General features: G+C 46.0%; 1 long non-coding RNA gene across 1 annotated transcript in view; it reads left to right on the forward strand.

The window, feature by feature from the left end:
* The window catches only part of LOC114594891 (uncharacterized), a 77,447-nt gene that overhangs the window by 23,089 nt on the left and 30,243 nt on the right, over positions 1-24,115 (forward strand). The gene's annotated exons all lie outside the window — the stretch shown is intronic.

Consider the following 24,115-nt stretch of genomic DNA (forward strand, 5'->3'; position numbering starts at 1 on the left):
GGGCGGAAGTGGCTTTGTGAGAACAGGATGCTAGACTAAATGAGCCATTGGCGTGATCCAGCAAGCTCTTCTCGTGTTCTTAAGAGAAGGAGAAGTTTCATTGCGCATGCCGAAGTCCTTGCGCAGACACAACCACTTTCCAATAAATTCATTGCTGAATTCTGATATGCTTCAGACAGAATCAAGGAGAGTAATCTCCTCATCTCATCCTGCGTGTGCTCAGTGCTATCCCTTCTCCCTTTCTCGTTGCAGTCTAAGCCCCATTTGTCACACGAACGTGGCCCGAACATCTTTCCATTGGGGCATAGCAACCCTAGGAATTGATCTCTCTCTCTCCCTCCCTCTCTCTCTTCCCCACCCCCACCCCTCCTCTTCCCCAGCAGCCGCCCTGTCCCCAAACCGCCACGCAAACCACAGGATGTGGATCGATATACCTTCAATTGGAATAATTGTTTTCCTTTGTAAGGCCTCCCTTCCTCCTAGCCCTGAATGGAGAACTGTGTGATTGACCTCCAGAAAAACAGCAGATGTGACTAAAGCCGAGCGCCTCTGGCCTAATCACTCAAAAGCTTGGACCTTGGAAAATAACCGGGGAGAATACTCTGAGCAAGGGCTGGCGAGCTGTGGGAAAGAAACAGCAGGACAAGCTTTCAAAGAGCAACTCTTTCCGATAAGATGCGCGCACACACACAAAAAGCCTCCAGACTTCCCAAAATTGGCTGTTCTTTTTTATATTATTGCATGCGCATGTAATATATAATAATAATAATTTATTATTTATACCCCGCCCATCTGGCTGAGTTTCCCCAGCCACTCTGGGCAGCTCCCAATCAAGTATTAAAAACAATACAGCGTTAAATGTTAAAAACGTCCCTGAACAGGGCTGCCTTCAAATGTCTTTTAAAGATAGGATAGCTACTTATTTCCTTCACATCTGGTGGGAGGGCGTTCCACAGGGTGGGCGCCACTACCGAGAAGGCTCTCTGTCTGGTTCCCTGTAACCTTACTTCTCGCAATGAGGGAACCGCCAGAAGGCCCTCGGCGCTGGATCTCAGTGTCAGGGCTGAACGATGGGGGTGGAGACGCTCCTTCAGGTATACAGGACCAAGGCTGTTTAGGGCTTTAAAGGTCAGCACCAACACTTTGAATTGTGCTCGGAAACATACTGGGAGACAATGCAGATCTCTCAGGACCGGTGTTATGTGTTCCCGGCGGCCACTCCCAGTCACCAGTCTAGCTGCCGCATTCTGGATTAATTGCAGTTTCTGGGACACCTTCAAAGGTAGCCCCACATAGAGCGCGTTGCAGTAGTCCAAGTGGGAGATAACTAGAGCATGCACCACTCTGGTGAGACAGTCTGCGGGCAGGTAGGGTATATAATAAAAAAAACGAAAAGGCCTACCTGGAGATGCCGGCATAGAACCTGGGACCTTGCGCATGTCAAACAGATGCACTACCACTGAGCTACAGCCCTTCACCCACCAAAACATTGCAATATATGTAGCTGACTTATACTGAATCAGACAATTGATCCATTTAGCTCAGTATGGCTTGCAATGCCTGGTGGCAGCTCTACAAGTTTTTCAGAGTAATTGTTGCCTCGTTCCATTTAGATTTTGGGGTTCTTCCTTAAGATTCTTCACGGGTTTGGGGTGAGATGGACTTTTCTGTCTGCTAGTGTGCAAGGGACATGGACCAAGTCCAGACAATTTTGCCCATCCCTAGTTGTAATAATAATAATAATAATAATAATAATAATAATAATAATAATTTATTATTTATACCCCGCCCATCTGGCTGGGCCTCCCCAGCCACTCTGGGCGGCTTCCATAAAAACCACAAATACAGTAAAATGTAAAACAATATGTGTATGTGGAGTATGTAAATGAAAATCAATAAAGAATATTATAAAAGAAAAGAAAGTTGTACACCTCCTGCCAACCTAGCAGTTTGAAAGCACATCAAAGTGCAAGTAGATAAATAGGTACCGCTCCAGTGGGAAGGTAAATGGCGTTTCCATGCACTGCTCTGGTTCGCCAGAAGCGGCTTAGTCATGCTGGCCACATGACCTGGAAGCTGTATGCCGGCTCCCTCGGCCTGTAAAGCGAGATGAGCACTGCAACCCCAGAGACGGCCACGACTGGACCTAATGGTCAGGGGTCCCTTTACCCTTTACCTTTAGTTGTACACCAGGCTTCTAGAGCCATGGAAAAGATGACCGATCTATCTTCTGCGTGACAACCCTTCAGATATTTGAAGACTACTGTCACATTACGTTCTTCACCTTCTCTTCCCCAGGTGAAAGATACCAGTACCTAGCTCTTTTCTTTTCTTTTCTTTTCTAATATTCTTTATTGATTTTCATTTACATACTCCACATACACATATTGTTTTACATTTTACATTTATATTTGCTCCTAAGAGCCGACTTCCTTCCTTCCTTCTTCTGGCTTTTTATATCACATCTAAATTTTTCACATTGTCTTCATCCGTTTTGTATATTATTGTTCTTCTTTCGTATTTGTCCATAGAGTGTCTATAGCCAAATACAGTGGTGCCCCGCAAGACGAATGCCTCGCAAGACGGAAAACCCGCTAGATGAAAGGGTTTTCCGGTTTGGAGGTGCTTCGCAAAACGAATTTCCCTATGGGCTTGCTTCGCAAGACGAAAATGTCTTGCGAGTCTTGCCATTCCCCCCCCCCGCTTTTTTCCCTTTTTTTCTAAGCCGCTAAGCCGCTAATAGCCTTTTAGCAGCTCAGCCGCTAAGCCTTTAATAGCTGCTAAGCCGCTAAGCCGCTAATAGCGCTAATCCGCTAAGCCGCTAATGGGGTTGCTTCGCAAGACGAAAAAACCGCTAGACGAAGAGAATCGCGGAACGGATTCTTTTCGTCTTGCGAGGCACCACTGTAAATCCTCCTGTATATACAATTCTTATTGTCTGTCTGTATTGATTCACAACTACCATTGGTTAGATTAATCACATTATACATTTTACTTTTTGTTATTTTCTTTATCCAGAATTTTTCTTTGTGTTTCACATTATGAGGTTTATTTCGGTTCTACTGGTTTCACTATTTCACCTTATCCTTCCTATATATGACATAAATTTTTCCCATTCTTTTTGAAATGTTTTAATAATAATAAATTATAATAAATTTTATTTATATCCTGCCCTCCCCAGCCGAAGCCGGGCTCAGGGCGGCTAACAACACTAAAACAGTGCAACATTATAAAAACATTATAAAAATTAATTAAAATACAAATTGATGGCAACCATAAACTAAAGTTTTGTAAAGATTGCCAAAGGAGGGAGTCAGGCTGCGCCCTGACCAGAGGCCTGGTGGAACAGCTCTGTCTTGCAGGCCCTGCGGAAAGATGTCAAGTCCTGCAGGGCCCTTGTCTCTTGCGACAGAGCGTTCCACCAGTTGCCCTGTTGTTGAATTTTCCCTGTTAATCTAGCTATTTCTGCATATTCCATTGCCTTCTGTCACCATTCTCCTACCGTTGGTAATTGCTGTTGTTTCAAAACCTGGGCAGGTTTAGCCCATACCTAGCTCTTTCAATCGTTCCTCTTGCCATCTTAGCATCCTAGTTACCTCCCTGTAAACCCAGTAGGTCAATATCCTTAAAATGTGGAGCCCAGAATGGGGGACAGTAAGCCAACTGTGGTCTCACCACCTCAGAACAGAAATAATTGTTACTTCCTGTGAGCTGGACTCTGCCAGTATACTGTAGAATTAAGCTTCCAGATCAAATATAAATGAAACAGGTTCATTTTCCCACACACACAATAGCAGAACACAAACGCAATAAATCGATTTTTTAAAAATATAATAAATATTGCACCAAATTCTCCTTCTCTCCGTGTTTATCAATACATCTACTGACTGGAAATAGATTCCTCTTCCAGCTTATTTGCAAAAAAGAGAGAGAGACAGAAATACTTCAGTTTGCTTTTATCAAAAGAATATGTGTTCAGCACGCGACGGACATTAGACCTAACCCTTGGGTTTTCAGTCTTTTATGTCTAGCAATTAACAGCCAAACACCTTGTCATAAACATTTTAAAAGGTCAAAGAGATTGCAACAGTTTGGCTAAAGAGATAAATGGTCAAATAAAACATCAAATTGTTAATTCCCAGGTGACAAAAAGCGACGTAGACCTGATCAATAAGGAGGCCCAAAGCATTCTGGGGAAGAGGGAAGGGTCAGCCTTGAAGTGTTAATAACTTGTTCACATTATTTTCCTCCAGTTTATCATGTGACATAGCAGGTCGCCAAGCCGTTTTAGCAGCAAGTCAGTATTAGCAGTCAAGCAAGCAAGGGAGGATTTAGAGAAATTGCTAACGTTTAAAAGGAGGGGGAAAGGACAGGTAAGTCACTATCCTTGCTAAATCTGCGTTGTTAGCCAAGCCGGGCAAATGTTTCTCAGGGTATCCTTTACATCTTGAGTCGGGTGCTTTATGCTTTCATCAAAGATTGGAAAATCTCTCCCTTTTTTCCCTCAAACCGTAATTTTAATTGCAAGACAGATTTTCGTTGTCGGTTTCTTTGTGCACATACTGAAAAAACAAGAGGCACCCTGTGCCTTTTTTAGCAAAGGTTCTCCAGTCATCGGACTCATTAGTTCATAAAGGTAAAACTTGTGCCATAAAAATTAGAAGGTTATTGGACAGCGTCACACAGTTATTTGTGTGTGCAATATATGTTTGTGGGGGAATGTATCTATAGTCAGAGAGAGAGAGAGAGAGAGAGAGAGAGAGAGAGAGAGAGAGAGAGATGTTTTTATATATCTTACTGACATCAACTTTACAGTGGTACCTCGGGTTAAGAACTTAATTCGTTCCGGAGGTCCATTCTTAACCTGAAACTGTTCTTAACCTAAAGCACCACTTTAGCTAATGGGGCCTCCCACTGCCGCACGATTTCTGTTCCCATCCTGAAGGAAAGTTCTTAACCCGAGGTACTATTTCTGGGTTAGCGGAGTCTGTAACCTGAAGCGTCTGTAACCTGAAGCGTTTGTAACCCGAGGTACCACTGTATTGCTGATTAGCTCCGCATAAATTCTAAATGCCAAATTCCTTCCAAATAATACTGACAGCATTGTTTTGAACTCTGCTGGAAATAACCATCTAGGCCAAAGCTCATACTATAAATGCCATATTTTAAATATCCCTAGTTATAGTTTTGGATGTTTGTATGTGATGCCAATAAAAGGTTTGATGATGGTGATGATAGTTATCATTGATGGCCCACAATTTCTGGCAGCTGTCCCTGGAAAATCTCAATCCATGTTCCGTCTCTGATTTGGCTTTTTCTGTAAGGACCAAAGCCGGGTGGTAGAGTTGATGCCTTGCATGCAAGAATGGTCCGATCCCATTCGAACTCCTGTTAAAGAAAAGGATGTGGGGCATAGCTGTCAACCGTCCCTTATTTGGCGGGAAACTCCCTTATCCCAGCGCCGTGTCCCACTGCTGTCCCTTATTGATTATGTCCCTTAAATTTCCCGGGTTTCATGCAGAAGGGAAGCAGCGGCTTGGGGTCCTCCGACGCGAGAGAGAGTGTGCGCACGAGCTGCCGTGTCTCCGTCTCTCCCCTTTCCCCCTTGGTAACATTGTGAGGAGACGTGTGGCGGTGGGCAGGCAGGCAGGCAGCCCCTCTCTTGCGAGACTTCCGCCATGCTGCCAGGGGAAGCCAGAGGCGTAGGGTCATCTAGTCCAACCCCCTGCAAAGCACAGTCAATCACAGCAAAAGCAGCATGGCTCCATCAGTGCTGGATTTATGTATAAGCTAAGCAAAATCCCTTATTTTGGCTGCTGATCCCTTATTTTCGAGGCTGCTGGTCCCTTATTTTCAAATCTGTAAGTTGACAGCTATGATGTGGGGAGACCCTGTGGCTTTCCAAATGTTGCTCAACTACAATGCCCATCATCGCTGACCATTGGCCAGGCTGCCTAGGGCTGATAGGAGCTGGAGTTCAGTAACATCTGGAAGGCCACAGATCCTTGAGTAAAAAAAGGATGTTGCATCTGGTGGCGATGGGAACTACTTCCCTGCGTAAGACCCTGGAAAGATGTTGCCAGTCAGAGTTCGCCGTGATGATCTGAATGGACAAATAGCCTGGTTCAGTGTAAGGCAGATTCCTATCGTGGGAAATATTATTACCAGTGTGTGCTAGCATGTGCAGTTAGAGTTAAAATCTGAGTAGGTAGCCAGTAGAGATGCTCAAGATTTGGCGCACATGTTTAATAATAATAATAATTTTTATTATTTATATCCCGCCCAACTGGTTGGGTTTCCCCAGCCACTCTGGGCTGCTGCCAGCAGAATATTAAAATACAATAATTCATAAAATATTAAAAGCTTCCCTAAGTGAACCAACCTAATTTGTGTTTCCAGGGTTGGTAATACATCTTTCCGTTTCCCCACATCTAGAGTTTTGTAGTACAATTCTTTACTTAAAATATATTTTTTTAAAGTAGCAAAATGCGTATTTCAGCCTCAAATGTTAACAGAAATGTGTGTTTCTCGGGAAAGCGAGAGGGGGTAAAATGTGTGTTTGCAGAAAAATGCATTTAAAAACTGGGCGGCATTTTGTGAACTTTTAAAACCAAAGCCACAGATCGATGTAGAAATAGGATAGAAAGGATTTCGGAATGAACACTTGTGAAACTGGCACTAAGTGAAACTTAGCGGGCAGTTGTATTTTGGCATGCAGGCATTTATCTCCCACTCTTATCTAAAAATACAGAAGCACGCTTATGGAGTAGCGGCTCTCGGATTCCCTTCCATCTCCAATAAGTAGATGGCCCACTCTATTATTATCCTCACATATTTATTTATTTTATAAAATTATTTATATACCACTCGCGTAAAATATCAGGGCAGTGACATCGTTTAGAAAACCATTAAAAGCAATATAAATCATTTAATTGACCGACTAGCTGAGGACATTAATTTTAAACATCGCCATGGACCGTTGCCAGCATAAAGAAGTCTTCAAGAGACCCCTGAAAGTGAAAAGAAGAAAAAAAAACAAGTACGCTTGCCAAATAATAATAGTATTACTTTTTATTAAATGCAATGCACGACCTACAGAAAAATCCTGGAGCAGCTCACAGCAATAACAAAAGGCTATATCTAAAATACACTGAAACTTCACCAAGAAAAAAAATCAATTGCAAAAACTCCCATCGAGCAAAGTGCATCGACTGCATGAATTCTACACAAATTCCCTGGAAGAGTAAAAATGTTGTCATCTGGTGCTGGAAAAAATGTCAGTGTTGGCGTCCAGCGAGGTCCCTTGGGTGCAAGTAAGGAGCTACCACTGAAAAGGCCCGTCTTCTCACTGCCACCCTCCGGACATCTCTTGGAGGTGACACCCAAAGAAGGGCCTTGCATGATGACTGTAAGGGTCTGGATAGCCTTCATAGCTGTCAACCGTCCCTTATTTGGTGGGAAAGTTCCTTATCCCAGTGCTGTGTCCCGCTGCTGTCCCTTATTGATGATGTCCCTTAAATTTCCTGGGTTTCAAAGGAAGCAGCTCCTCTCCCTCCCTCCCTCCCTGCTGGCCAGGGAGGAGGGAGGCTCCAACTGTGTTGCTTGACTGCGTTGCTCACCCAATAAGGAGTCTAAGAACGACTAGGTGTTGGAGCTTGCATGCCTTGTGCCGATCAAATCAGCCGAGTTGCCTGGAAATTCGCCTTTGCTCAGCGCTTCCCAGCGGAGAGGTGACAGTGGTTTTCCTTGCTGCATCCCCTTTGCTGGGTTGCTGCGCTGTGGGAACCACCGCTTGAGGCTTCATTTGGCTGCTGGCTGGGCTTTCTGCCTTTGGCTCGGGGGGGGTGGGGGCTCAGAAGTCGAACATACCTGTGCTCTGAAAATCCCTTATTTTGGCTGCTGATCCTTTATTTCCGAGGCTGCTGGTCCCTTATTTTCAAATCTGTAAGTTGACAGCTATGATAGCCTTGTATGAGGAAAAGGTGTCCACAAGGTTTTCAGAGTCTTGAGCTTTATAGGTCAAAAACAGGTCTTTGGCTTGGGCTGCACACAGGCAGCAAAATGAAGATGTGTGGTGTTGAAATAGTAGATTTGACTAGATCAGAATGGAAGTGAAGTGGTTTTTTCAGGCTCCCCCGTGTTATTTTTTTAAAAAATCCTGCTATTAGGTAAATAAAATCCAAGCGCAACAGGCAAAACATTGACTAGAATACTCTTCCCTGATGTGCTACCTTTCTATTTGCAGGGAATTTTTACATAGGGCAGCATTCAAAAGTGATATCCCCACGCCCTGCAGCTTGAAGTGGTACAGTCCATTATACGAACATCACGTGGCAAGTGGCTGTTGTGCCGTAACAAGTGTAGCCCGATCCAGTCACGATTTTTGGCATCTTTTAATATATTTTATCAGTGAACTCAGTTCGCTGAGGACTGGTCCTTGTGTAGCCCAAACAGTGCTCTCCGGTGTCCGTACAGGAGGAGGCGGTCTTAGCAGGCTTGGAGGAACCCAAAGTTTTGCAGAAATGCATGTTAAAACTTTTTTTAAATAGCCCTGAAGAGAAATAGAGTTTGTTTGTTTATTTAGTGGAATAATGAAGTACAGTGGTACCTCGGGTTAAGTACTTAATTCGTTCTGGAGGTCTGTTCTTAACCTGAAACTGTTCTTAACCTGAAGCACCACTTTAGCTAATGGGGCCTCCCGCTGCTGCTGCCGCGCCGCCGGAACACAATTTCTGTTCTTATCCTGAAGCAAAGTTCTTAACCTGAAGCACTATTTGTGGGTTAGCAGAGTCTGTAACCTGAAGCATATGTAACCTGAAGCGTATGTAACCCAAGGTTCCACTGTACAAGTTCTCGTAAATCCATATATAAAAAGGACTGCTTTATCAAGCAGGATTTGCCCCTCTCCCCCCCCCCTCTTGAAATTGGCTTGGGGGGGTCGGGAGGAACCCAGATCAGTTTTTAATGTCCGATGCTGTATTGTTTTTAATATTCAGTTGGAAGCTACCCAGAGTGGCTGGGGAAACCCAGCCAGATGGGCAGGGTATAAATAATAAATTATTATTATTAATTATTATTATTATTATTAGGGGGAGAAGGAAGGAATTGTTCTCCTTGGCAAACCAAAATGCTCACCCTAATGGATGGATCGATCACCTTAGCATGATGTTGAATTCCTCCCGTGATATTTTCCTATCTGGATTACAAACTTGTTGTTGTTGTTGTTGTTGTTAATTAAATTTATATACTGTCCTTCATCTGAAGATCTCAGGGTGGTTCACAAGACAGGATAACCTCACATAAACACTAATAATTGATGGTTGGCTTATATTAACGATATTTTTACACGTGATTTGTTTTTAACTACCGTATTTTTTGCTCTGTAAGACTCACTTTTTCCCTCCTAAAAAGTAAGGGGAAATGTGTGTGCGTCTTATGGAGCGAATGCAGGATGCGCAGCTATCCCAGAAGCCAGAACAGCAAGAGGGATTGATTGCTGCTTTCGCTGCGCAGCGATCCCTCTTGCTGTTCTGGCTTCTGGGATTCAGAATATATTTTTTCTTGTTTTCCTCCTCCAAAAACTAGCTGCGTCTTATGGTCTGGTGCATCTTATAGAGCGAAAAATACGGTACTTTATGCAAGCTATACAAAGAAGTAATGTAAAAAGAAGTTGCTGCCTAAAGTACTATGGGTGGGATTGCAGCAACTGGTCTTTAGACGCATTACTGCCTCCAACTGTGGAAGCAGAACAGAGTCATCCTGTTTAGGAGCTTTCTCCTCCATGAATTTGCCTTATTATTATTATTATTATTACTATTATTATTATTATTTAGTATTTATACCCCACCCATCTGGCTGGGTTTCCCCAGCCACTCTGGGCGGCTTCCAACCGAACATTAAAAACAATACAGCGTCAGACATTAAAAACTTCCCTAAACAGCTGTCTTTTAAAAGAAAAAATAGTTTTTCTATTGCCTTAAGTCTTTCCTTTTATTCATCCTGCACCTTTCAACATCCCTCTTTATAAAATGGCCGTGAGCTCTAGCATTAGCGGAGAGGGAGCGAAAAACAAGGGTGCCTCTAATTTCATCTGTGAAAAGTTGGAAAGGGCTGGAATTGTCCCCCCCCCCCCTTTCATTAAGAAAAACCGTGCCCTCGTATTATCCGCTCCACGCCCTCCGAATCGATAAAGTGCAAATGAAAGTTAAACTGGAGAGTTTTCACTCCGTTTGTCGACAGACGCGACGGATGGAAACAAAAGCGAGAGAGGAATGATTCAGCCAGACCGTGCTTCGCTGCTCTCTCCTTCATAAGGGGAGGGAAGTTATGGATTGGGGGGGGGACCTGCCCTCCCCTCCCTACAGTTGTTGAACTACAACCCCCATCATAAAGTGGACCCAAATTGGGTCAAAAAAGCAAGATTTTTAATAATACTGAAATAAAATAAATAACCCAGGTTCCAGGGATATGATAAGGAAGGCTAGATAATGAATAGAATAGAATAGAATAGAATAGAATAGAATAGAATAGAATTGAATTGAATTTATTATTTATACCCCACCCATCTGGCTGGGTTTCCCCAGCCACTCTGGGCAGCTTCCAACAAAGTATTAAAATACAGTGGTCTGTTAAACATTAAAAGCTTCCCTAAAGAGGGCTGCCTTCAGATGTCTTCTAAAAGTCTGGTAGTTGTTTTTCTCTTTGACATCTGGTGGGAGGGCGTTCTCCAGGGCGGGTGCCACTACCAAGAAGGCCCTCTGCCTGGTTCCCTGTAACTTGGCTTCTCGCAGCGAGGGAACCGCCAGAAGGCCCTCAGCGCTGGACCTCAGTGTCCGGGCAGAACGATGGGGGTGGAGACGCTTCTTCAGGTATACTGGACCGAGGCCGTTTAGGGCTTTAAAGGTCAGCACCAACACTTTGAATTGTGCTCGGAAACGTACTAGGAGCCAATGTAGGTCTTTCAAGACTGGTGTTATGTGGTCTTCCAGTCACCAGTCTAGCTGCTGCATTCTGGATTAGTTGTAGTTTCCAGGTCACCTTCAAATGTAGCCCCACGTAGAGCGCATTGCAATAGTCCTAGTCCAAGCAGGAGATAACTGTCCAAAATGACTCCCAGGCTGCGCACCTGGTCTTTCAGGGGCACAGTCACCCCATTCAGGACCAGGGAGTCCCCCACACCTGCCTGCCTTCTGTCCCCCCAAAACAGTATTTCTGTCTTGTCAGGATTCAACCTCAATCTGTTGGCCGCCATCCATCCTCCAACCGCCTCCAGACACTCACACAGGCCCTTCACCGCCTTCACTGGTTCACTAGATTCCCTGGTTGTGCAAAGAGACCCCAGAGAGACAAAGGAGTCTGCAGTCCGGCCAGTTATTACAGACTCTCCAAATGTCCCTATTTTCCAACGACAGTCCTGGATTTACAGAAGCTGTCCTGGATTCTGATCTGATCCCAGAATGTCCCGCCTTTCCTTAGGACGCCCCTAATTTCATCAGAGAAATGTGGGAAGATATGGAGTTATGCGATCCCCGAGTGAAATATACTCAGAGTCCTGTAGTGATTTCATGCTCTTTATCGCAGCTTGTAAAACAGTGATTGAATTGTCCCCCAAACCTCCGGCTTTTATATACATTATTTACACAATGGGTCCCGTCTGATTGGCTGATTCTGCTTCCCTCCTGGAGACTGATTGGTCTTTTCATGCAGGCCAATCAGTTGTTGCATTCTACCATCCTACCAGCCTAATAGGCTGATTAACTTCTTCCTGGAGCCTGATTGGTCTTCTCCTGCAAGCCAATCAGTTGTTGCATTCTAGGATCCTACTTGCCTATTGTTCTAGGATCCAAGATTAGTACATAACACCGAGCCAATGAGATAAGCAACTATACAGCCTTTAGAAGATATCTCAAGGCAGCCCTGCATAGTTTTGCTACGTTTTTTGTTGGCGGCCACCCAGAGTGGCTGGGGCAATGCAGTCAGGTGGGAGGGATATAAATAAAGTTATTATTAATACAGTCATACCTCGGGATAAATGTGCTTCAAGTTAAGCATTTTCGGGTTGCTCTCCGCGGCGACCCGGAAATAACGGAGCGCGTTACTTCCGGGTTTCGCCGTGCGCGAATGCGCAGACGGTCAGAATTACATCACACGCATGCGCAGAAGCCGTGAAACGTGATCCGCGCATGCGCAGACGCGGGTTACATTCGCTTCAGGATGCAAACGGGGCTCTGGAATGGATCCCGTTTGCATCCCGAGGTACCACTGTAATAATAATATTGTTGAATAGGGTGTCCCTATTTTCATCAGCGAAATGTTGGAGGGTATGTTATTATGCATTTGGCGACATGCGATGTGAGCACCCTGTTTTCAGCTCCTGCAAGCCAAGGCATCCTCCAACTCTAAAATACTGATTCTAGCACATCCTTGCACACCCAGGCAGGCAGCATAAGCAGGACGTTATTTATCAAGAGCCTAATGAGCTGCCACACAGGACTAGCGGGCCTGATTCTGCTTGGCAGGTTCCATGTTGTGGAAGCCCTGTCTGCTCTAGCCCTTCCGATGGACTGGGAGCCAAGCCCTGTTGTTGCCTTCTGCATAATAATAATAATAATAATAATAGTAATAATTATTTATACCCCGCCCTCCCCAGCCAGAGCCGGGCTCAGGGCAGCTAACACCAGTAAAATTACAGTAAAAACATAATAGGAAAAGAAGAAGAAAAAACAATTTAAAATACAGGTTCAAAAGCAATTTAAAATGCTGCCTCATTTTAAAAGTAGCCCATAGATCAAAACCATAAGGGAGGGGGGAACATAAGGGTCAGACTGAATCCAAACCAACAGCTTTGTCTTGCAGGCCCTGCGGAAAGTTGTCAAGTCCCGCAGGGCCCTAGTCTCTTGTGACAGAGCGTTCCACCAAGTTGGGGCCAGTACTGAAAAGGCCCTGGCCCTAGTTGAGATTAAATATTGGATCAGGTTTTTACTATGCAGGTACATTGGCTTGGCTGTGCTCTGGATCAAGCCAGTAACTGGGGAGTGGGAGAGGTGCAAAGGTACACATCCTTCCTCTGTCTGAAACCTTAAACCATTAAAAAATAATAATCAGGGCCCCTTTCCTGCCTGAACCTCCAAGAGAAGGAGCCCCCTTCTTCCATTCTTTTCTCTCTTTTTTAATAACAATACGTGACCATTTAGCCTTCCTGAACAGCAAAGAACAAGCCGGCCGCTGTTCACAAGCCAGGGCCTTTTATGATACAGAGATCAAAAGCAGTAACATGATGAGTTAATTGCGATGGAACTTATCTCATCATCATAATTTAACTGCAGAGGCCCAAGAGAAAGAAACGAGAGTTTGGGGCTCCAAACCAAATAGCAGAACGCACCTGGTGGCCTTTCAGCGACAAGGAAATGGAAGGGTACTTTGAGCCCCTCTTCAGGCGTTATTAAAGGGAAAGGATTTCGAGCTGAGAACGATGCGCCCTGATGTGTGTGTCCCCCCCGCACACCCAGGTTTTCCACATTCAGCAACAAGGTCTATAGGAGACTTGCAAGCATGATTCTTAAGGGCTCTTGGTCATGGAGCTTGCAGGTGCTTTTATCCCAGAATTGTAGAAGTGGAAGGGACCCCGGGGTCATCTAGTCCAACCCCCTGCAGTCCAGAAATCACAGCTGACATCTGTTTAAAAACCTTCAGGTAGGGTAAACGTAAAGGGACCCCTGACCATTAGGTCCAGTCGTGACCGACTCTGGGGTTGCGGCGCTCATCTCGCTTTATTGGCCGAGGGAGCCAGTGTACAGCTTCCGGGTCATATGGCCAGCATGACTAAGCCGCTTCTGGCAAACCAGAGTAGCGCACGGAAACACTGTTTACCTTCCCACCGGAGAGGTACCTATTTATCTACTTGCACTTTCATGTGCTTTCGAACTGCTAGGTTGGCAGGAGCAGGGACCGAGCAACGGGAGCTCACCCTGTCGCGGGGATTCGAACCGCCGACCTTCTGATCAGCAAGTCCTAGGCTCTGTGGTTTAACCCACAGCGCCACCCACGTCCCCCCAAGGTAGGGTAGCAGCTGGCAAACCAGCCAATGCCGGTAAAGTTGACCAACCCAACTCTGAGACCAATCTGGATTCTACTCAAGTACAGTACATGTTCACCCATAAGCCAAAACTCGTGTATCAAATATGGACAGTTTGTGTGTGTGTGTGTGTGTGTGTGTGTGTGTGTGTGTGTGTGTGTGTATTGATCAGCCCCGAATGAACTCTCGAAAGGTCAGCCATTTTATCCACCCCAAATTGAATGTCTGCCATTTGCATACAGCTGGAGGTCAGAGCTCGGTGCAAATTGCAGTTCTAATCATGTGTAAATCTAATTGCGCCATTCTTCTGTCATCGGCCTCATGTCATCTGGAAAAGAATTACAGTTTCCCATAAAGCATGCTGGGAAAAGGGCTACATATATAGTTCGAAAGGCTGGCCGGGATCCATTTTGTCAGCGGCGATAAATATCACAAAGCCAGTGGTTCTCCCTGACGGCGTCTGTCATAAAAATTCTGCTGACCAGTCCTTCATATCCTCTCCATCAGAACCTGTTAGCACCAACCTTGTGCAGATGTTCTAAATAATGACTCCGAAAAGGACAGTTGCAGACTTGGATCAGGTTCAAAAAAAGCCAAGCATGATCAAGGAGCTAGAACAACTCTCTTATGAGGAAAGGTTACACCTGGAGCTTTTTCTTTCAGGGGGGAAAAATGCAAATAAGTGTGTAAAATTATGTGTGGAGAAAGTGGATAGGATCATAGAATCGTGGAGTTGGAAGAGACTACGAGGGTCTTATAGTGCAGTCTTTCCCAACCGGTGTAAGCGGGTGGTGCTGTGGTCTAAACCACTGAGCCTCTTGGGCTTGCTGATCAGAAGGTCAGTGCAGTAGTACCTCTGGATGCGAACAGGATCTGTTCCGGAGCCCCGTTCGCATCCTGAAGCGAACGTAACACGCATCTGTGTGTACACGGGTCGTGTTTCGCCGCTTCCGCGCATGCGTGTGACGTCATTTTGAGCATCTGCGCATGAGCAAGCGGCAAAACCTGGAATTAACGCTTTCCGTTACTTCCGGGTCGCCGCGAGGTATGACTGTAGTTCGAATCTGAGCGATGGAGTGAGCTGTTGCGCCAGAAGCGGTTTAGTCCTGCTGGCCACATGACCCGGAAAGCTGTATGTGGACAAACGCCGTCTCCCTCAGCCTGAAAGCGAGATGAGCGCCGCAACCCCATAGTCGCCTTTGACTGGACTTAACCATCCAGGGGTCCTTTACCTTTTACCTTACAGGTGAAAATCATGTAAATGGGTGGCCACAGCACGAGGCTTGGGGGCCACCGTGGGATGTGAAAAGTGAAGAAAAAAGATATTTAAAAAAACAAAATCCTGATAGGGTGGCTATCCGCTTGGCCAATCGCAAGAAGGTAAGGGAGCAGCCCATCAGGGCCTAGAGCTCAATAATAATAATAATAATAATAATAATAATAAATTTTATTTATACCCTACCCTCCCCAGCCAAGACCAGGCTCAGGGTGGCTAACACCAGGTATAAAAACAATTGATTAAAATGCAACTTAAAAACAAGATTGAAATACAACATTAAAATGCAGCCTCATTTCCGTAGAAACTCAAATCAAAAACTTTTGGGGAATGAAAACGTCAAATCTTCACCAAGGCCATATTTGCCCCACGTGTTTTCTTGGAGCAGTCCTGGTTGGTTTCTGGCGGGAGAGAGCGATCGCTGAGGTTCCCGATTTGAGCACTAGAGCCCACGATCCAGAACCCCCAGGTCAAGTAAGTGCGGTGGCAAAGGGTAGGGCTGGGCAAACTGGAGCTGCTTGTTGCTGCCGCCAGGGCTGCACCCAGCGGCAGCCTGGGCCTGACTCTCCAAGGTGCAGGGTGCAATCCACCCCAGTGCCTAGCGGATCAGGGCCTTTGAATGTTGCCAAGGGGCGCAGGGCCCGTCGGCAGTGTCGGCCCAGTTCTGCAAGGTGCAGGGTGAAATCTACTCCAGAACCTAGCGGATTGGGTATGTCTGGTGCTGCTGACTTGCATCTAGTAAGTGTCTACTCAGAAGACAACCGCAATGAGTTCAGTGGGTCTTACTCCCAGGTAAGGGTGTGGGGAGCTATAGTTTTAATGTTTAATAGGTTATTGTATTTTAGTGTTTTGTTGGAAGCCTCACAGAGTGGATTGGGAAACCCAGCCAGATGGGCAGGGTATAAATAAAAAAATATTATTATAATTATTATAGTGTTTTACCTAGGCGGCCAGGGCTCCTCTGGATGACAAGATCTTTTTGCGCCAGGTCAGCTCTTTAAAATTCTCCCATATATACAGAACTCCCAGTGCGCCTCTTGGACTGTGTCTATAGGTTCCCCCCTCTGTGTCAAATAACTGGGGTCAAATAAGTGTTGTTTACTTCTTATAATACCTCCCTCAGGAGGTTGTGGACTCTCCTTTCTTGGAGGTTTTTAAGCAGAGGTTGGATGGCCATCTGTCATGGATGCTTTAGCTGAGTTTCCTACATTGCAGGGGGTTGGACTAGATGACCCTTGGGTCCCTTCCAGCTCTGTGATTCTATGTTTTTCTGCTTCAACAATATTTCATAATGTCCCTATCATTTTATGTAATTGTATTTCCTATAAATTATAAAAATTATAAATACATTGGTATCTCTGGTTGCGAACGGGATCCGTTCCGGAGGCCCCTTTTGCAACCTAAAAAGAGTGCAACCTGAAGCACTGTATTCTGCTCTGGTCAGACCTCACCTGGAGTACTGTGTCCAGTTCTGGGCACCACAGTTCAAGAAGGACACTGACAAACTGGAACGTGTCCAGAGGAGGGCAACCAAAATGGTCAAAGGCCTGGAAACGATGCCTTATGAGGAACGGCTAAGGGAGCTGGGCATGTTTAGCCTGGAGAAGAGGAGGTTAAGGGGTGATATGATAGCCATGTTCAAATATATAAAAGGATGTCACATAGAGGAGGGAGAAAGGTTGTTTTCTGCTGCTCCAGAGAAGTGGACACGGAGCAATGGATCCAAACTACAAGAAAGAAGATTCCACCTAAACATTAGGAAGAACTTCCTGACAGTAAGAGCTGTTCGACAGTGGAATTTGCTGCCAAGGAGTGTGGTGGAGTCTCCTTCTTTGGAGGTCTTTAAGCAGAGGCTTGACAACCATATGTCAGGAGTGCTCTGATGGTGTTTCCTGCTTGGCAGGGGGTTGGACTCAATGGCCCTTGTGGTCTATTCCAACTCTATGATTCTATGATTCTATGATCTGCGCAGGTGCACGGTGCGATTTGGCACTTCTGCGCATGTGCAAGCGGCAAAACCCGGAAGCAAACCTTTCTGGTACTTCCGGGTCGCCACGGGACGCAACCTCAAAAGACGGAACATGAAGCAAACATAACATGAGGTATGACTGTAAAACATGTTCTATTTACACACACACACACACACAAAAAAAATACAGTGGTACCTCGGGTTAAGAACTTAATGCATTCTGGAAGTCCGTTCTTAAGCTGAAACTGTTCTTAACCTGAGGTACCACTTTAGCTAATAGGGCCTCCTGCTGCCGCCATGCCACTGTTGTGTGATTTCTGTTCTCATTCTGAAGCAAAGTTCTTAACCCGAGGCACTATTTCTGGGTTAGCAGAGTCTTTAACCTGAAGCGTCTGTAACCCGAGGTACCACTGTAGCTACCTTTCTACCAGTAGAACGGGGGTGGGGCATGGGTGTAGCCAGGATTTTTGTTCGGGGGGCAGGCTTTTGTTGGGGGGGCAGAACTTCAGATTTGTATTGATTTTAATTTATTGGGGGGGGGGGAATTCCCCTCCTGCCCCGCCTTGGCTACATCCACAGGAAGGAATCAAGGTCAGAAGGGGCCACGGTCGGGGAAAAGGCTGGGAAACACTGATCTAGTCCCTGCAATGCTGGAATCTCTTTGCCCAACACAGGACTTGAACCCACAACCCTGGGATTAAGAGCCTCATGCTCTGCTAACTGAGCTATGCGTTTCCTATTGGAGCAAAGAGGCGGCGTCTGTATGATACATGGTTTCTTTACATATAATGCAGCCTGGACCTAGATGGAGAGAGCATTCACATCCCAAGAAGATCCTGTTCCTTCCATTGCTGCAGCTTCGGTGTCCAAGAGACCCCAAACATCATGTCTGAGCCTCTTATCTGTAGCATAAGACAAGCTGCCTGCCTCGTGCGCTGGCCCCCTCCTCCAAAAAGAGATTTTTTTCCTGGTCGCTTTTCTTCATTGCCCACTGCAGTTCTGCCCCTCCCTCCTGGAAATCTGAGCTTTTGTCTCTGCTAACTATCTCTCACCTCAGGGAGGAGCTTTGCCCATTTTCTGTCCAGCCCAGAGACTCTGCTAATGGCCTTTGTCATTCTGGTGTTTCCCATGCAAAGGTTCTTCAGCCAGGCTTTTTCCTGGACACTGGTTTAAACTCCAGTCCCCACTCAGGAATTTAAGGGTTTGCTTGATGAATTCAAATATTTTAGGGGAGTCGTGCCCCCCCCCATAAAACTTATACCCTTGTGCAAATTAATTGAAACAAAGCATGTTTTCTATCTTACTCGTAATCCTGTACTCAAAACAAACACGAAAAGTCAGTTGATCATTATGGTGTCGGAAGCCTGCAGCCAATAGAAGGAATGATGCGCTCGCCACAATATACTGAGGTTCCACGAAAGAGAGTTATTCCAGGGCTGGGAAAGAGGTATCCTGACAGTACTGGGATATTGCAGCAGAACCTAGCCCCCTGTCACACATCGAAAGTGGTGAAGAAATTTGAAATATACTCAGAGTCGCAAAGTGATTTCATGCTCTTTATTCAGCTCATAGTGGTGAGGAGGAATGAATGAATGTCCCCCTCAGAGTATCTGCTTTATATACATTATTTACACAATGGGCTGCACATGATTGGCTAATTCCGGAATTCTACTGTAAGCCAATCAGGTTGTGGATTCACTTCTATCTGGAGCATGATTGGGTGGTTCCTGCCAACCAATCATACTGCTGCATTGTTCTAGGACCAATCAGACTGCTGCCTTTTGGATCCTATTGTTCTAGGACCAATCAGACTGCTGCAGTTTGGATCCTATTCAACTCAGTACATAACAAAATTCATGACAGAGAGCAAATGCAGGTACTTGATTGGTCAGGGAATTCCCTGGACGTAAATCCCATTCCCGTCCATTTTAGTTCACTGATGCCCAGGATGTCAATATTTATTCTTGCCATCTCATTTTTGACCACCTCCAACTTACCCAGGTTCATGGTTCTTACATTCCAGGTTCCTATGCAATATTTTTCTTTACAGCATTGGACTTTCCTTTCGCTTCAGACCAAAATATGGTCTGAAGCTCAACATCAAAAAAACAAAGATCATAGCCACTGGTCCCATCACCTCCTGGCAAACAGAAGGGGAAGAAATGGAGGCAGTGAGAGATTTTACTTTCTTGGCCTCCATGATCACTGCAGATGGTGACAACAGTCACAAAATTAAAAGACGCCTGCTTCTTGGGAGAAGGGCAATGACAGGCCTAGACAGCATCTTGAGACGTCACCTTGCCAACAAAGGTCTGTATAGTTAAAGCTATGGTTTTCCCAGGAGTGATGTATGGAAGTGAGAGCTGGACCATAAAGAAGGCTGATCGCCGAAGAATTGATGCTTTTGAATTATGGTGCTGGAGAAGACTCTTGAGAGTCCCATGGACTGCAAGAAGATCAAACACATCCATTCTTAAGGAAATCAGCCCTGAGTGCTCACTGGAAGGACAGATCCTGAAGCTAAGGCTCCAGTACTTTGGCCACCTCATGAGAAGAGAAGACTCCCTGGAGAAGACACTGATGCTGGGAAAGATGGAGGGCACAAGGAGAAGGGGGCGACAGAGGACGAGATGGTTGGATAGTGTTTTCGAGGTTACCAGCATGAGTTTGACCAAACTGCGGGAGGTAGTGGAGGACAGAGGTACCTGGCGTGCTCTGGTCCATGGGGTCACGAAGAGTCGGACATGACTAAACGACTAAACAACAACAACAACATAATCCCATTGAGAATTTGTGGGCTATATGCAAAAGTCGCCTCCGTGCTGTAGACTATACGACTATGGAGAAGCTCATTCAAGCGCTGATTCAGATGTGGTACAGGGATCCGAAAATCAACAGTGACTGTTCGAAACTATAGTGGTACCTCAGGTTACAGACAATTCAGGTTACATACGCTTCAGGTTGCAGACTCCGCTAACCCAGAAATAGTACCTCAGGTTAAGAACTTTGCTTCAGGATGACAACAGAAATCGTGCTCCGGCGGCACAGCAGCACCAGGAAGCCCCATTAGCTAAATTGGTGCTTCAGGTTAAGAACAGTTTCAGGTTAAGAACGGACCCCCAGAACAAATTAAGTACTTAACCCGAGGTACCACTGTAGTAGACTCCACACCAAACCGTGTTCAAATGCTGCTTAAAAATAGCGGAGGTCATATCCGTTAATAATGTACGTACAGTCATACCTCATGTTACGTCCGCTTCATGTTATGTTCTTTCAGGATACGTCCCACGGTGACCCGGTAGCACCGGAAAGGGTTACTTCCGGGTTTTGCCGCTCGCGCATGCGCAGACACGTAAAATGACATCCTGCGCATGCGCAGAAATGGCAAATTGCAACCTGCACGTGCACAGACGCGGGTTGCGTTCTTTTCATGTTGCGAACGGGCCTCCGGAACGGATCCCATCTGCAACCAGAGGTACCACTGTATATGTGAGTTTTGTACAATAAACTACATTGTTTGTTTCAATTAATTTGCACTGTAGTGTATAACAACATATTCCATTAAAAGCTTTGCAAGCTGGAGAGAAGCATCATTCAGTTCTATCAAGTCTCTCTGAATGAGGTATCTGCCTCGCTCAAGTCTATGTGAAAGATATATACAAAGAGTCTAACCTTCTTCCGAGTTCTGATTCTGGAAAGAGCCAGAGAACAACTGGTGCGAAAGTGAACAGCTACCCATTAGTTAAGCAACGGCCACACTCAGCGCCTGCCTTGATCCATTATGAGCCTCCCAGGGCCCCCTTGGCAGTCCGTCGCTAACAGCCCCGAAGCAGCAGGAATGTGGAAGGAACAGGTGCTGGGGCTTGCCACAGCTGGGACCCACGCTGCGCAAAGAGAATAAGTGGTGCTACTGCTGTTTCTCCAGCAGCCTTGAATGAAGCCACCTACCTGAAGACGCTTAATTGTTTGACTCGCCTATAGATTTTCTTTTAAATGCCGGGTGCTGGCAACGTTTAACTCCTTCGGCTGCTGTCGACGGGTCCCTGGTGTCGTCGCCTTTCCCTAGCATTGTTTAAGGTCTCTGGTCTCTGTAATATGGAGACCTGTGTACGAATGCAGACTGTCAGGTGTGCGTGCAGGAGCCAGGCCCTGTGACCAATAAGGCTCTGCAGGACTGGGGCCTTCCTAAGTTTGTTCGGAAGAGGCAAGGCGCGGCCGCACAGGTGAGGCTGATTGGTAACTCACAAGAGACGGGAAGGGATATAAGGTCAGCATTTTCCCTTCAGCTCTTTGCCACAGCAACACTTTCCCTGCCTTGCATCTGACTCCTTGCTCCTCGAACCCCTGACTTCGTGACTTCTTGCTCCTTGATCCTCGGACCCCTGACTTCGTGACTCCTTGCTCCTTGATCCTCGGACCCCTGACTTCGTGACTTCTTGCTCCTTGATCCTCGGACCCCTGACTTTGTGACTCCTTGCTTCTTGATCCTCGGACCCCTGACTTTGTGACTCCTTGCTTCCTGACCCTTGGACCCTTGGCTTCCTGGCTTCTGGACTCCCGTTCCTGCTCCCACCCTGCCATCTTGCCCCCAGTCCCAACATCCTCAGCTGGGACTTCGATCGCCCGTGAACCGGACCATGACACAGACCCTCCAAGTGTCCCTATGTTCCAAGGACAGCCCTGGATTTACAGAAGCCATTCTGGTTTCTGATTTGATCCCAGAATATCCCGCTTTTCCTTAGGATATCCCTATTTTCATTGGAGAGATGTTGGAGGGTATGGAGTTTCTGCCACCTGAGCCATCGGAAGGCAGCATTGCATAGACTGTATATCGTCTCTTGGGCTGCAACCACCAATTCCTGTTCAGCCTCTCTCTCTCTTTCTCTTTGGCTGGTTGAAGTCTTCCCATCTCCCCAATGAGGCACTGCTCTACAGGAGGGGTGGCAGATATAGCCAAAAGATCTGCTTCTTGGACTTTGATATCTAGAGCCGCAAGGGGAGGCCCTCCCTCCTCCATCCCTCGGTTGCCAACTTTCCTCTCCCATCCCCCCCAGTCTGTTCCTTCTCCTTCTTTCTCCTCTTCCATCTGGGGCCACCAAACCATGCCAGATCCTAATGGAGGCCAGGGGCCCATGACAGCAGTTGCACATCATCTGGGAGCTCTGCTGTTAATGTAGCAAACATACTGTGCATGGAATCTGTGGTTCTGTGAAGATTCACAACCTTAAAATGAAAAAAAAGGAAATTCCACCCACAGTACATTCACAGCTTATCAGCAGAGTTGCCAGAATATCAACAAGTGGTACAAAAGGTAAAAGAATGAACAGGTGAGAGGTGCAGGTATGCTACTTTTCAAAAACATATTGCAAACGCCAAAACCTGAAAAAGCTGTGTATTAATAAGAAGGGTATTAATTCTTATTTTATTGAATTATGTAAAAAAACACAAAAAGGCATGCAATTGCAATGTGAAAGCATAATTGTTTTAACTGTTGAACAAGATAAACAGAACAATTTTTGCTATTCACTATTACGAAGTGAATTTCTCACACTGGTATCAGCAAAGAACTTTGCATTTGCAGTGATAGTCTCCGCGAGCGGCCTAGGAACGTTCTGGGTCTTCAGTTCCTTTTAAGACTTTTAAACAGTGTGCTGTTTTCTCAAATATCGCCAGATTCCAGACATTGTTACACCACGAAGAAGACAACTGCAAATTGTCAAATGCCTTCCGTTTTTCAGAAATGGGCATTTGAGCAGCTACCAGTAGCCTCCTTAAGCGTTCCTGGGAATGAATATAAAAATAAAAAGAAGGGGATTGTTGCTTTGTTTTTCTGACCCTTCAATTTAGATATAAAAAACTTATACTGTAATGACGACCCATGAAGATACTATGGCCATGCTAAATTCACTGTTGTCCTACCAGGCACACTAACTCTAGGGGACGGAGGTGTCATCAGTCCCCTCAAAATTCCTTAGCGGGTGACTCAGCCCCCCAATGTTGAGGGAACAGAGGAGGCCGAGTGTGTTGAAGCCACAGCCATTGAAGCTGCACAGCGGTGGACAAGGCCTTCTCCTGAGGATGCGCCTCATCCCAACAATGTGTCATGCGTCACATGTGTGTTGTCACAGGCACACGTTGTGCCACGGCCCCTCAGTTTTCAGCCCAAGGCATCATCTCTGTGTCCTACTTTTCTGGGCCAACTGAGGTGGCAAATGGATGGACTTGTCTTTAAGTTTACAGGCTCAGTATGAGCAAAATAGAGCCCTTCAGACTCAAGTCTTCCATTTCTGAATGAGCTGAACCCCATCTAAAAGTAGGGATAAACTTTTGGGGAAGTTCCAAAAATTTCACTGTGCGTTTCGGAAGGAACTAAAGCAGATGAGGGCCTGTGGCCTTCCAGAAGCTGTTGGACTTCCAACTCCCATCTGCACCAGCCAGCATGGCCAATGGTCAGCGCCAATGGGATTTGTAGTCCGGCAACACTTGGAGGGCCAGAAGTTCGTGTAACAATGACAAAGCCACTTCTGACCTCAGGAGGAGGTGGTGTTGCAGGCTTATGCCCCCAACACCCATGCGGAGGCTGGCTTTCAGCCCCATGTGATCAGGGAAATCCTCGGGCCGCGTCATCCCCTGGCCAGCCAATCGGCTGGCTCAGGGGGTGTGGCCTGTCTCATTTAAGGCAAGCGTGGCCCGGGATCTCCCTCTTTGGCCGCTCAACTGTTTAGGTTTCCCACCCGCCCGCCCTTCAAGGTTTCCTTTCTGACCTTGCTATGGACCTCGTTTGGTCGCCGTTAAG

Source organism: Podarcis muralis, chromosome 3, assembly GCF_964188315.1.
Source record: "Podarcis muralis chromosome 3, rPodMur119.hap1.1, whole genome shotgun sequence".
Classification (NCBI taxonomy): domain Eukaryota; kingdom Metazoa; phylum Chordata; class Lepidosauria; order Squamata; family Lacertidae; genus Podarcis; species Podarcis muralis.